This window comes from Struthio camelus, chromosome 10 (assembly GCF_040807025.1).
Source record: "Struthio camelus isolate bStrCam1 chromosome 10, bStrCam1.hap1, whole genome shotgun sequence".
Classification (NCBI taxonomy): Eukaryota; Metazoa; Chordata; class Aves; order Struthioniformes; family Struthionidae; genus Struthio; species Struthio camelus.
In genome coordinates this window covers 1,319,580-1,333,457 of record NC_090951.1, presented here as the reverse complement: position 1 = coordinate 1,333,457, position 13,878 = coordinate 1,319,580, and the positions used below count along the sequence as shown (strand labels likewise).

The 13,878-nt window shown below is 39.8% G+C and overlaps 1 protein-coding gene across 2 annotated transcripts in view; it reads left to right on the top strand.

Moving 5' to 3' along the window:
• The window catches only part of ZFHX3 (zinc finger homeobox 3), a 752,695-nt gene that overhangs the window by 84,828 nt on the left and 653,989 nt on the right, over positions 1–13,878 (top strand). For both annotated transcript variants that reach the window (XM_068955804.1, XM_068955803.1), the window contains one exon: positions 1,458–1,592. The gene's annotated coding sequence lies outside the window, so the exon portion shown is untranslated. The remainder of the gene's footprint in view (positions 1–1,457; positions 1,593–13,878) is intronic.

Here is a 13,878-nt window from a genome sequence, read left to right as displayed (position 1 = left end):
AGCAGTTAAATCACAGACCTATCGTACTTTTATTTTCCAAGTTAGATCTTATTTCTTTCCAAAAATGCTTATTTTAGACATTGTGCCAACATTTGAATGAAGAAGTGAGACAGTCTATATGTATGGCTTAATGGATCGAACCTATGGCTGCATTCAGTTTTTATCCTCTGATCATTTTATTTTTTGTTAATTATGAACTGTCAGTCTCAGGCCAGGTATCTGGAAAATATCAGATTCCAGACCCAATGGTTAGCTTTTTGCCGGCTGATCCACTGCAATCAAAGCTCTATTTGTGCCCTGTAGTGTTCGGTAGTTACTGGTTACTGATGCCTCGGGTTGTCATCTGCGTATGTCTGGAGGTGACCAGTGTTCACCCAGCTGGCTGATGCAGATGAGCAAAACGTACTGCCTAGCCCTTTGTATTTATGTTACAGGAAAATGAAATGTAATTTCACAGTTATGGAAATCCAGCTGAGAGCTGGGAAATAGGGGGAGGAGCGTGATGTAACAAGTAGGAAATCAGTATGAGGGAGGCTCATTCAACAAGCTGCTTACCCTTGTGGGATAGAGGCTTCTTAAATAAACTCCACATCTTCTTGATAAGTGGACAACATTAAAAAATGTATAGCTGTGCCTGTTGATAGAAAATCATTGCATGCAATAGGAAATTTCCCCAATGAGTTGCAGTGGAGAATATTGGCACTCACCCTTCGAGGCACAGATGGAGTATTAATATTAGGAAATTTGTTCTGACATACAGGCATTTGTGGAGTTACTGATTGATTTTTCTCTGGGTAGCCCCACTATAGATAAGATTTCCTGGAAAAACAGACGGGGTGTGGGGAAGGGCGGTACAGCTGTGGCACGGGGGGTGCAGGGCACTGTCCCCCATAGTTCACGCTCTGGGAGGCTGAGCCTGCCCCTCTCACAGGTGCTTTCCCAGCCGGGGCTTCTCGCTCTTTGTCACAAAGCATGCTACTGTCCCTAGAGGGCTCCCTTTTAAAAAGGGGTACAGCAAACAAGAGGATGATTAATGCATACAGCTTTTCACAGATTCAGGATTTTATTTTAATTTTTCAGTGTTAAGTAGCTGCTGGACTTGGCCACTTTTGCTTGAAGAATTTTTCCCATGGCGTCGTGCAAGATTTGGCTTTTTGTGAAAGGTCACAATGTGACTACAGGGTTGAAGGTTGTTCTCAGAAAATCAGTAACAACTTCGTAGTTTCCTTGGCTAATCTATTTGTTAATTTTGATTCAAGACTGGGCCCTAAAATAAAGAATTCACCCATATTGCTTGTAAAAAGTTAAAGATGTTACATTAAAGTATCCAAAATAGCAACAGTAATAAATTAACTTAGATTTTTGTTCTGGGATGCTGAATATGTTGAAAAAAACGTAAATGTCCTAAGTAAATTTGCTCAAAAATAAAATAAAATGCCAACACCTCCTCATTCCAGCAGGCTTTTGCGGATCCTTCTCCTTGCCAATGGCTGTGAAAACGAATGCTTCTTGCAGCATGTCCTGGGGAGCAGCACCCAGCGATCCCAGCTAGCACAGGAGAGAGGCTCAAGCCCCAGCCTGCAGGCCCTGAGGTAAATGAAATAGATGTAGTTTTCCCTCTTCAGTATTGGTCAGCCTTCTTCTCTATCATGTCAATATGCCTGGTGAAAAAATGGGCATTTCTGACCATAGAATTCCAAACTTATGGCTTAATTGATTAAATGTAACATCTTGATGTGCACCCAAAACTGACAGCAAATGCAGCTCAGAAAGCAATAGCAGTTAATAACACATTTTAGTCTTCTATCACATTCTAAGGCTTTTTTTCTTCAACATTATTCAAAATTTAGGCACCTTTCATATTAATGAAATGGTAACTTTCTGTATCCCATGATCAAACTATGCAGTAATGCTTGCTCAGAGCAATCAGAAATGACAAAAATAAAGTACTAGTATAATTTTAATATGAATGATTTGATCCCTGGGGTTTCTATCATATTAAACAAAGAAACAAATTAAGTAGCGACTGAATTAAGTAGAGGAACTTGCATTATGGAAAGGCAATAGATTTTTTCGTTGTTAAGCTGGTAGCTACTTTCTTTCTTTAAGTCCAGTTTTCAAGTTCCCCCACAAATTGCCTAGAAATAATCCTGCTGACGTGTATCTTTGCATATGTCACCATATGTGGGCAGTTGCATCACATACTCTCATCCGTAAGTACATCTTGTTCCTTCTGACAAGTAGTTAATGTTAATGGTTGATATAATCTTTTCTGCCCACTTTTTTTGGAGTAGTACACAACATATAGGTGGTGTCTTACCAGTGTTTTGTATCGTGATGGTAGTAGTGTCCTATCTCTGCATCTTAGGATCACATGGGTGGCCCTTACTAGCTCTTCAGTCAATAAATACACTTCATTCCTTCTCTTCCTTTTCCATTTCCAACGGCCAACATACCTGTCATATTTATGTGCACAGGTATGTGGTGCTGATGACACCACAGAGCTCCCTGCTATGAGTAAATGTCACTGATGTTCTCAGATATCACCCACGAAAACCATAAGCATGGTGGGTCCTGTGAAACGTCTCTGTGGAAGGCTATGTGTGATACCTCCCAAGCCTGACTGCTTCCTGTTGAGCACAACCTGGTGACATCTCTGGTTTAGTCACTCTCTCACTTCAGTTTTTCAAATTAATTACTGTCGTCTCTATTTCAGCTATTAATTTTCTATAGGAGACCATTGCAAATGCTTTATGGAAGGTCAGATAGAAGAGAGTCACAGCATTTCCCGTATTTAGAAAATATTTATCTTAACAAAAAAGGATACTTGATATGTGGAAAGCTTTCTGGTACAACCTCCCTTAGGTGAATACATGCTGCAGTTTAATGTGTAGCAGGAAACGAGTGTCTTTCAGAGGCTGCTTTGAACACAGACCTCCCCTTCCATGCTTTCTGCTTCACCTTTCCCTCAGGACAGCTAAGACTAGTCACACTGAGGACACCCAGGACCTCTCTGTGTCACTGGGACAGTGCAAAAGAAGTGTACTGGGATCTGGCCAGTGACATTTGAAAGTACTTGTGCCTTTTGAAGTGCTAGTGCATGTTATGCTGTGTTAAATTGTGTATTATATACATATATTACATAAGTTGCATTAAACTTACCTCTTTAGGAAAGAGTCAGACTTTTAGAGGAGCCAGTAATCAGCTATTTCTGAGGGGAATAGTCTCTACTCTGCATTAGTGTGCAATATTGTTTGTGTGGTACCTGTTGAATATTTCAGTAACCTTGGAAGGGAAATACTATAAGGGATCCCCTGTTTCCCAAATAATTTTTTTCAGGAACATGTATAGTTTACTAATGGGACTGAAGTCCTCTTTACAGCTATAGGCAGTTTAGCTAACAAGGGTGATGTCTGTCTGTCTGAGCTATATAAATTAATATTACGGACCCAGTTTTGGAGAAAAAAATATCAAGATAACCCATATCTCTCTCTTTCCATGATGGGAAAAAGAAAGCTCATGGATGAATTACTATTTGGCAGAGCATTGCCGCTAAGGCAAACTTCCGCGGGTTGTATTTGCTGAATATGATTAAGGACCCATCGCTCAGAAAATCCCAGTCTGCCTGATCATGGTCGTGTTTTTCTGGAGCTTATTCAGAAGCACAAAATCCAAGTTGGGGCTCAGATCTTGGTGGTTCTGGTGACCTGGCTCCTGGCTGGTGGAGTTGCGCCATTAAGTGGGACATGGAAGCTGTGGTGAGGGGCGCTGAAGCATGGCCCCAGGCTGCTGTGCCCAGCTGATCCCTGCGCTCATGCCCTGGGACCAGGCACCAAAAAAAAGAAAGAATGGCACCAAAATCAGAGGGTGGGAAAATGATTGCAAGTACCATTAATGAGGTGACATCATGTGGACTTATCTCCGAGATACACTATTCCTTTCTAGCATTTAAACATCAAGGAGAACTAAATTCTTGAATCTGAATGCTTTTTTTTCCCCCTTCAAATTCAGACTTAAAATTTTCAGAGTTGTTCTAGGCTACAAACTGGAATAAATACACCAGTGGGCTTTGGAAATCAAGATCAAGAATGTAAGATCCTTCCCTCTCTGGGTTTGAGCTTCACTCAATCTTGGTGCCTACCTAGCCACATTACTGTAGTTTTTGGTATGATTAGTATTTAAGCTGTATATGTGCTTCACCCAGAGGATGAATGACAGAGAATGTTATTAAATCTCTCAATTTTTCATGCTACAGCTCATCCTAATATGCCATATCAGATGACTTTGGTCACGTATATCTGTTTCTAAAAAAGACATTATTATAACAAAAGGATTAATCAAAATTTGGGGTGAGCTAAAGCATGCCCATTACGATCAGCCTTTGGTTTCAGCAGTTAGAGCAATGGCCAGCGTCTTGCTTCTCGCTATAAACATCTGGACGAGGACACTGAAAGAATTAAATTCTGTGTCTGAAAAATGACATATTGAGTAGAAGCTTTGCTTTCATCTTTGTGATAATGTTTTTAGGAGAATGCTCACAGTGTCTCAGCGTTAACATTCTTTAACTGCTCCTCAAATTACTAATGCTTCACGTTGCTTTAATCCATTCTGCTGTAATAGCTTTATTAGATTAAACTCCCTGCTGAGCAAGCGAGGAACAGTGGGATTATCACACTTCCCTTTGAACAGCCAGTAAAGACAAAATAAATGGTTAACAAAATAGAACAAATTCAGTTTGCAGGTGATCTGCAGTTTTTAGCCATCGTAGACGATGTAACTGCAGATAGACTCTAAGTGTTCCTATTATTCCTTGCTTGAAAACTGCCTTTTTAGCAGCCTGAAGAAATTTCTGAGGTAAAAAAGAAGTCATAATGGAATAAAAGTTCTTTTTTTCCCCTTTAGATGTGTTGCTAATTGCATCATGCCACTGTAGGGACAGTGTGATGAAAACCTGAAACTTTATTAAAAAAAAGATTTTTTTTTAGCTTCACTTTTGACTAAGCCATAGGTAGGCCAGTAACAGTCCTTTATCAGGTATCTCCCAGAGTGGTAACTCTTAATGATGGGTATTTTTTTTTAGCAAATCTAATTAACTATTTGAAGTATTTTGTCAAGAGGCTCACGATTACTATACACAAGCAGTGGGTGGCTCTTCTAGATTCTGTTAAAAACTCAGTTTCTTCTCAGCATTCTTAAAATCCTCATCTGCTGGAGCAATTTGAATTTTGTTATTAGTGACTGCTGGAAATCATAATTCAATAAAGACTAACTCATTTAAAAATGCTTCATGCTGAGCGTGCATTAGGTAACTTGGGAAACTTAGGAGACACAGAAAAACATATACTAATATTCAGGTCTACACAGGAAATTGGTATGGCACTGAGCAGTTTGAAGGAGGCTTTTTGTATTTTTTTAAGAAGCTGCAGAAAGGTTGGAAGGAATGCAGTTTTTTTTTTTTTTTAAGTAAATGTATTCCTTCCCTCTCCCTAGCATTTTTTCCTAATGCACTGGCATCTGTCCAGAGGAATTAAAAAAACCTCACCATACTAGGGGATAGTGAACGTATATTTGATAAACATTTCTATAATAATTTTATAGGTAAGTAAGAAGGCCATCATGTTTCTTTTCTTAAACTCCTTGTATGTCCCTTATTACTTGTCCTGAATGAGTTTGGAAGTTTAAGTATCTCTCATGCCCCCATCTCTCCTGTTCCCTTTATGGTAATAATATTATGGCGATCGAATATATAGTCTTGCCATAGGGGAATGGGCCTCATGCTCGGGTTTTTAAGCCACATCTGCAGCTGCAGCTGCAGCAGTCTTGAAAATATTGGTATTATGAAAGGATGTCATTTTCTAACAGGGAATTCTTCAGAGGACACTCCACCATTTCATTTCTGCCCAGTACTGTCCGGAATCTGTCTCCTCTGCAGTTCATTTGCTGCTCAGGTTCACCATATGAAATACACAGGGGTATTTTTCCCCATTTTTTCTCTCCACAAGTTGTTTCATCTTTAGAATCACAACATTTCCTGCCAACATCAGAGGTGTCCAATCTTGTCTCCTTTCTCCCTTGTTCTTTTTAACCATTTTCAGACTTATATATCCCTTCGGTTTCTTACCATCTCTCCTTTTCATCCCCTGGTCCTGTATCTGCACCTCACTTGTTTCAATTCTCTACTTAACTAGGAGTTCAGAAAACAATTGTCTTTTTCCACCTGTTTTTCTTCCCTTGCTTTGTGGTTTGATTTAGTCTCTCTTTGTTTTCCCCTTCTTGTTTTTTTTTTCCCCTCTCGCTCTTCTTAAAATTAGACAAAATGATCAATATTATTTCCCCCTCTGTTTGATAAGCTAATGCTGGGCTAATGCTGTGGAGATAGATTTGTTGTCACTGCCAAAAAAGATGAGATGAGGGTAAAGGTGTTCTAGACGCGGCAAAGGGCATGCTGTCAAAATGCAAGGCTTATAAACAGCACACAGTGGTATGTATTATCAGTCCCTTGTCAGCATTCAATACTCTTGGAGTAAGGTTAGACCAGCCTAAACAAATATATGTAATTCAGTAGATAAAAAACTGGGACAAAGGCCTGGGTTCTTTATTCAGGCAAAATGCCCATGAAAACAAGCTGGTATACGTCAGAATAAAGAGGCCGGTTGTAGATTGTTTACCTAAGAGAGAGTTTAGGAAAGCTTTGGGAATGTACTTCTGTTGCGCTTTACACCACAATATTTGGTTGCATTTTCTAGCCTCCATGTTTTTTGCTTGTGATCCACAGCTGTGTCCATTTTGCAGCAAAATAGGGTCTCCCCATCAGTTTAAGGTCATTAGCTAGAAAGAATTAAATGCTATATTGTAGCTACAACACTTTGAAACTTGCCACTAAGTGGAGAGACCAGGAGGAAACCTGAATCTGTTTGCTGATTTGTGAGGCTGTTGCACTGACACTGGAAACCATGTTTGGATTTTAGGGGAGGTCGGGTTTTTAAAAAATTCTTTTTCTTTCTTTCTAATATTGATGATGTGGGAAAAGTAGGTAAAATTTATTGGGGCGAGAATCAAAACTTCCCCCCATTCTGCCCACCTGTTCAGTGTTTCTACAGCCTTTCATTTTCTAAAGTGTTACATATGGATTACATATGTCTTTCTGCTGCAGTTCTGTGGCTGAAAAAAAAAGCCCACAAGGAAATCAATAAACACCTGTTATTCCCAGATCTGCAGTTATTTGGGCTCAAAAGTGCCTGCAGGCAAAGTTAAAACAAAAATCCTGGTAAGTCTATATGCCTTCACAGATTTCTTCTTGCCTGGATGAGGTTTTTTTATTTTTTATTTATTTCATTTTGTTTCATCTTATTTTATCCCAGAGTGGACCCTTCACCTCTGTTATTTTACTGCCCTGGATTTGTTCTCTCCGATGTATATTTCCCTCTTCCTTATGCACCACATTTTGTATTCAGTAAAGTGGAGATTTTTCAAACGGCTGAAGAATGCAACCTTGCTTTCGCCCTCCCAGCTTTCGCAGCAGGTTCCCGAAGTTAGGTTGCCCCCTGCTGCTTTTGTTCCATTAAAAATAAAGCTGGATATAAAATATGTTTTGGGGCCTGCCATTATAAAAGTATATACTTGGTGTAATCTACTGGAACCAAATCATTTGAAAGCAGGTTTGAATATAGCAATAAACAGTTGGTAGATGCTTTGGTGTAATACGGTTATTTAAAAAAAAAAAAAGAAGAAGAAGTAATGAACACATTAAGTATGGTTCCTTTTTTCCAGAAAGGAAAATCTGTACTGGAAAAATATTTTTGTGCAATTACTGATTGAGGAAAGAGTAGTGAGAATCATATATGCACTAGAGAACTTCCATGTCTGTTTTACCAGAAATTTTTGTTGGTTTCTATCTTTCTTTGCTAAGGCTTGAAGAGCTGAAGTTTTATGAATGCATGTTCATTCAATACATGTATCTTGCTCTTCTGAGGTCTGCAGTTTGAGACTGCATTTATCTTTCGTAACTATGAGTTTACACTTGGTATATGACTTTATTTCTTCAGCAGGTATGTAGTTCAGCTCCACAGGAAAGGTTTAGCATTTATCTGTGTTGTAAAAGCTGCAAAGGACTCCCAAAATTGTTTAGTTCCTTCTCTCTTGAAAGAAAGGAGAGTCAAGTGCAGGTTTGGCCCTGAAAAGCTCTTAAAGAGCCTGGCCAGTTTGAGCGCGATAGGTCCCAGACCCCCTGCAAATGACTATTTTATCCACACATGTTAGAATAAACAGACTGATGTGAGCATGCATAACAGCACCTTATTGGAGGTGGGTGTTTTGTTCCTGTTCTTTCAAAGACATCATTCCTGCTGAAGGTACAAGCATATCATAACACATTTAAAACGTGCAGCAAAAACTCTTCGGCATGCCAGCAGGTAGTTCCTTTTTATAGCCCTGGGTATTGTCAGGGACCTGGAAATGACTGAAGCTAGTGCTATGAAATATAATTTCTTCAAATGTAAGAAAAAAGAAAAACTCAGAAAATTGTTATGGCATTTTAACTAACCAAGTGTGCTGACTGGTTCAGTCACCCCTTTGATGTTGCAACCTGGTGACCTGGCCTCCCTCACCATTCATCACTGCCTTGAAATCAAACTCCGGTTCTCTTTTCTCTGTTCTGCTAATCAACACAATGTTATTTAATATAACCATTCAGGAGGCATTCAAAGGGGATATCTGCATATGAATTTTAGCCAGAGTGCCTTTTCTTGCTGCGAAGTCCTAACCTTCATAATGCAACATAGGAAAAGATGGCTTTAATCTAAATACTTGGCTACAGATTTGTGAAGCACGAAGCTCACACATCCATTTGCTCTTGTGGTTGTTCTGCAATCAGAAACTCCTAGAAAGGGTGTTTGTTTCAGTTCATGTTCCTTTTTACAGTGTCAATCTATGGCTATATTAACAGCTATGGAAATACAAAAAATCCTGTTTCTTAACACAGTATTATCTAAAGTGAAGTGCACAGTTCCCTACCAACAGCTTCAGACACTGCTCAGTCAATGGTCCCACCAGCAAATCAACTCTGGAAAGCTTTCCTAGAAGTGAGCAAATCCTGGCTCTGACCATCAGAGTCCGTGGTGGGGACAGTGCATGGGCACAGTCTGTGCAACACAGAGGCACTATGTTTTTCTCCTGCCCTAATTCCTGTTGTGAGCTAAACTCATTTTAGTTGGTTTATTTTAGGATTGTTGTTTTACCCAGAGAAACAGGGCTTCTGAATAAACAGGTATCTTACTCTGTGTTGTCTGTAGTATGCTAACAGCAACTATCACCACTGTAAGAAGCAGCAGCATTTTCCAGCAGTTCTCTTAGCATGGTGCCGGGGTGCTCGTTTTCCATACCTGGAGAAGGAATGCTGTGCCAGCGCCAATCCAGGATGTCACAAAGTAAGAGGTCAAGAAAAAGAGCAGTGTTGCAATATGAAGTAAAATAAGAAATAACAGTAGTTGGTTGCATCATGCTATGTTTACCTCTCTTGACCTCTAGGTAGTCTTGCTGCTGTGACTATCTGTTGTGATTTCCTTATTCCTCCTTTTCATGTCACATACCCAAAGTGCAGCCTGTTTGCACTAGCAGTGATTAACAGGATGGGTGGCTTAGAAAAGTGAGAGGATACAGGCGCCTATGGGAGGATGTCAGGAGACCTGAAGCACCTCAGTGTAAGAGATCCCTTCATCCGCTATCCCAGTATTTGGTGCAGCCCCTCGGCAGCCCAGGTGACCTCTGTGCTGCTTGACCCTCTATGCACGGTCTGCAGCCCCTGCCACCAGCTCTCCTACAGACTCCTCAGGGCATGGGCAGCCTTCTTGTTCTGCCTCTTGATACCTTCAAACACACCTGGGCTACGTGCCTCTTGGGAATACCCTAATACTTGTGGAAAGGGGCACGGTATACTGCAGTGAGTAAATGCTCATCCACAAGCCAAGGGAAACCCCTCTGTGGAGGTTACACTGTGGCTTGGTTAGAAGAAAGTTAATGGAGGATTTCATGCTGCTTAGGAATTTGGACTCTGGCACAGGTTTATTCTGCATTTTTCTGCAGATCACCTTTTTAGAAATTATTTTTATGGCATCATGTAAGAATGAATGAAGCAAGGGCAAGGAAGGTCTTCTGGATAGGTTAATACAGCTCTGTGTTGTTTTTCTCGTAGACTGTGTATTGTCTCCTCTTAGATCTGGTTCTTTTCATCCCCACTGTCTCTCTGCCTTTATCTTTTAAAAAATTTTATTTCTGCAAAACACTATTGAAGTCGATTCCCAGGTCCAGGCTTCTGTCCGCTCTTCCATCTCCTCTAAAACCAAGAGTGATTAGGGCTCAGCGCAGTCAGCAGATGAAAGTGCAGATCCAGTACTTTCTTTTTAAATCTACCATTGACTAGTGTTTTGAAGACTGATTTTTTTAGACTTGGTGAGGAGCAGAACAATATTATTGTGTGTCATCTAACACAAGTATGCCTTCTTAGGAGGAGAGAAAGCTGATATGGGCTGTGTGCATTTCAGCTTTGTGTCAATACGGACGAAACCAGCTAACAAGCGTCGTTTTAATCTCATCTGTTTAATCTATTGTGTATGGAGTAATAGACATGCAATTTTAATATAGTAAATTGCTGTATATATTATGGCAACACCATGGAGCTATTTCTTAGCAGCACTAGAAAATAAAGCATTTAATTTTCTGATTTCTTGCTGAATATGGAATGGAAAATATGTTGATTTCACTCTAAAAAAATGCACAGTAGGTTTAAAAAAAAGAAAGAAAGAAAGAAACCCTTTACCATATCTAATTTCATTAGTAAACTGTAAATGGAAAATGATGAAGAGGTAAGGTTTCAAAGGGCTGGTAACCCGCACATTTTATGTAACATTACTCATGTGCTCTTAATTTTTCCACAGCACAGCTCTGCAGTGCTGTATTCCCACTGCAGGGCCTGGGCAGTGCCTGGCTGGGCACTTGCCCCACGGGGCGGCCGGGCGCTTGGGCGTGTTGAGGGTGGGCTTCGTGGAGTGCCAATAGGCTGGCAGGCGCTGGTGGCGTGAGAGCCTGCGGCCCTGGCCCAGACCCCAGCGCCCGGCTTGGAAATGGCCCCACCCGGCACAACTAAATTTATGGCCACGTGTCAGAGGTTTAATTCCTTTCTCCTAGAACAGATTTTAAACACTACTTTTCTCCAGGCCAGCTCTTGTTTTCTGCTTTAGCCTTTCATAGGCTCTTTCTGTTCCAGGCTGTAAAGAGGGTTAAGAAAGGAATTGTCTCTATTATGGTAATTAAACTCCCAGGAAACAGCCTCATTAGACTAATAAAGAGTAAATAAAGCAGGCAAGGACACACTTTTCTTTACAGTAGTCCAAGGAAGCTGGGCAATGAAGTTAACACCCTTCCCTTCGCCCACCCACCTGCTCCGCTCCTAGTTTGCAGAGCAACTCACATGTGCGAGTAAAGTGAGGATGTATATCTATTTCTGGAAGTTATGGAGATTTATAATTGTTTGTGTTCACTCAATCATAACAGCCTTCTAGGCCAAATCTTTTCTTGCTCAGTTTCAGCACAGGGAAATAAATGTTTTTAATGCCCAAGGAAATTTGCATTTTGCTTATCTTCATTAAAAACAGCCCCCTTTCTGCCCATGAGCTCCCAGGGTGCAGCTGAGACAGGGTGGCAGCCGAGCATGGGACGCTGTGCCCCGGCGCTTGCTGGCCTGGCTCTCGTCATAGGCTGCTCCACGGGGCTCACAGAGGAGAACAGTGCCAAAGCAAAATGTGTGAGTTTGTGAAAATTTGCAGGGAAGTTGGGCATCTGCAATTAGGAGGCTGAAAACAACCCATCTATCTCCCTTGTAGCATGCTGATACGGGACTGGGAGAAGCTGTAGAAATCACAGTATCAACCATTAGTGTTGCTGGAAAAAAAGTCACTTTCCTACCTGCCAGATCTGTTGCCTACATAAATTTTGTCAGATTATTTTACTTTGCTGAATAAGGACACTATTTACTCTCAGTTTTTTTGTGTTTTGTCCCTACTCCTGTTAGCTCTCTAAAAAAATGCTAGTGCAAAGAAATGAGCTGAAATGTATTTCTTTTTCTTGTGTACTTCTAACAGAATTGCTTACTAACGTCCTATTTGTCAAAACTTGACAAGTCCATTGAAGGCAAGGAAAGCAACACATATGCCACTGAAACATTTTTGACTATAGCACCTTCAGCTGGCAGAGCCTTGCTGAGGAGTACTAGATTGATTCAAATAAGTCAGCTCCTGTTTTGGAACAAATACAGTGAAAACTCACAGTGTGCTCACTCTCTGAATGCAAGGAAAAAAAATTAGTGAGCAATGTTGTGTTTTGTTTCTTTTAAAAATGACATTCACAGCACAGTTTTGAGCAATATTTCTTTTTAAACATTGACCGCAGTTGAGGCAGGGTAGCTCATTGAAAGTGCATACATAGCTCTCTTGCTTTTTCAGAAAGCAGATTATGATGGGAGAATGAAATTAGCAGTAAAAGTATTAAAATATTGATAGCAATCATTCCATGTCCTGGCTTTACCAATTAATTATTAATTTTACCTTGAAGGTTAGTGTAAGAGATGGACTTTGCTTTATCATGCCTTCCCTTAGCAAGATGTTTGACTATATTTTTTTAAACATTATCAGGTGTCTAGCAAATACCTCTCATTTCATATGGTTAGCAGTGGGAATTTACTTTGTGTGGCTTCATAAAAAGGGAGAAAAGATTATGTTCTGAAGGTTTTAGGGAAGTGATCGCTCTATCATGTATTAGTAATTCCTGGTGATCTTTATTGTTTACTGTTCTTTCTGTATAATACTTGTTGCTTTTTTCATATTAAGGGACCTTTGCAGCACTGTACAAAGTAAAGAAATGTTCTGATAATGTAAGCTCCAAATTGCAGGACAGTTAAAAAGAATCTTTTTCGGCATGAAATGAAGGTGGTAGCTGGAAGTAGAGGTAAGGTGCTTCCTTCGAGCAGGACTGACTTCTGAATCTGTCCCACAACTGTTTTAATACTGGTATGCAGTGAACAAAATGTGTGACTGTTTTAGTCTGCACTGGGGTTCAAATAGGACATATTGCCTGAAAGGGTATTCTTGTCTGTATGCTACCAAACAGTTCATACTGATACTGATGATGCACTACAAAATTTCTGTAAACATGTGTTCTGTATGGTGAAGTGCTGTCTGGCTTGACATGCATGCTTGGATATTTTCTTTAAATAAAAGCATAGCTTCAGAAGCACAAATTTAATTCATAAATGATTTCAACACTGGGAAAACATGTGAATTTAGTGTGAAGAATGTTTTTGTCTTTCATACAACTTTAGTATTAATATGAGATTCAAACATGGAAACATTTATGCGCATCTGTGACTTCACTCATGCAAAATCATATTGATTTCAGTGAACTATACACATGCGTAAAATTAGACTTGTATTTGCAGGACTGGGGCTTTACTTTTGTAAACTTCACATTTCCTCTCTTGCATCACAAAGGTTTAAAAGATCTGTTTTATTGTCTTGAGGGTAAATGCCTTTCATTTCTGAAATGATAAAGTATAGTTCTCACTGGTTTCTTTTAAAGTGGTCCTGATTTTAAATGTGGATAAGTGAAAAAAAGCTGTATTATATCTTCTCAAGGAGAATGACATTCCAAAACTTGGACCTTGGAAACAGAACATATTTTGCTAAGTTTTGTCAATGTTAAAAGAAAATATTGAAAAAGGAAAATGTTGCTGTAGCATTGTGAAAGATTGAACATATACAATCTGGACCATTTTAAGATAAAATTAAGAAAATTATAGCTTTCATCGGCATGTTACATTCCATTTTTAGA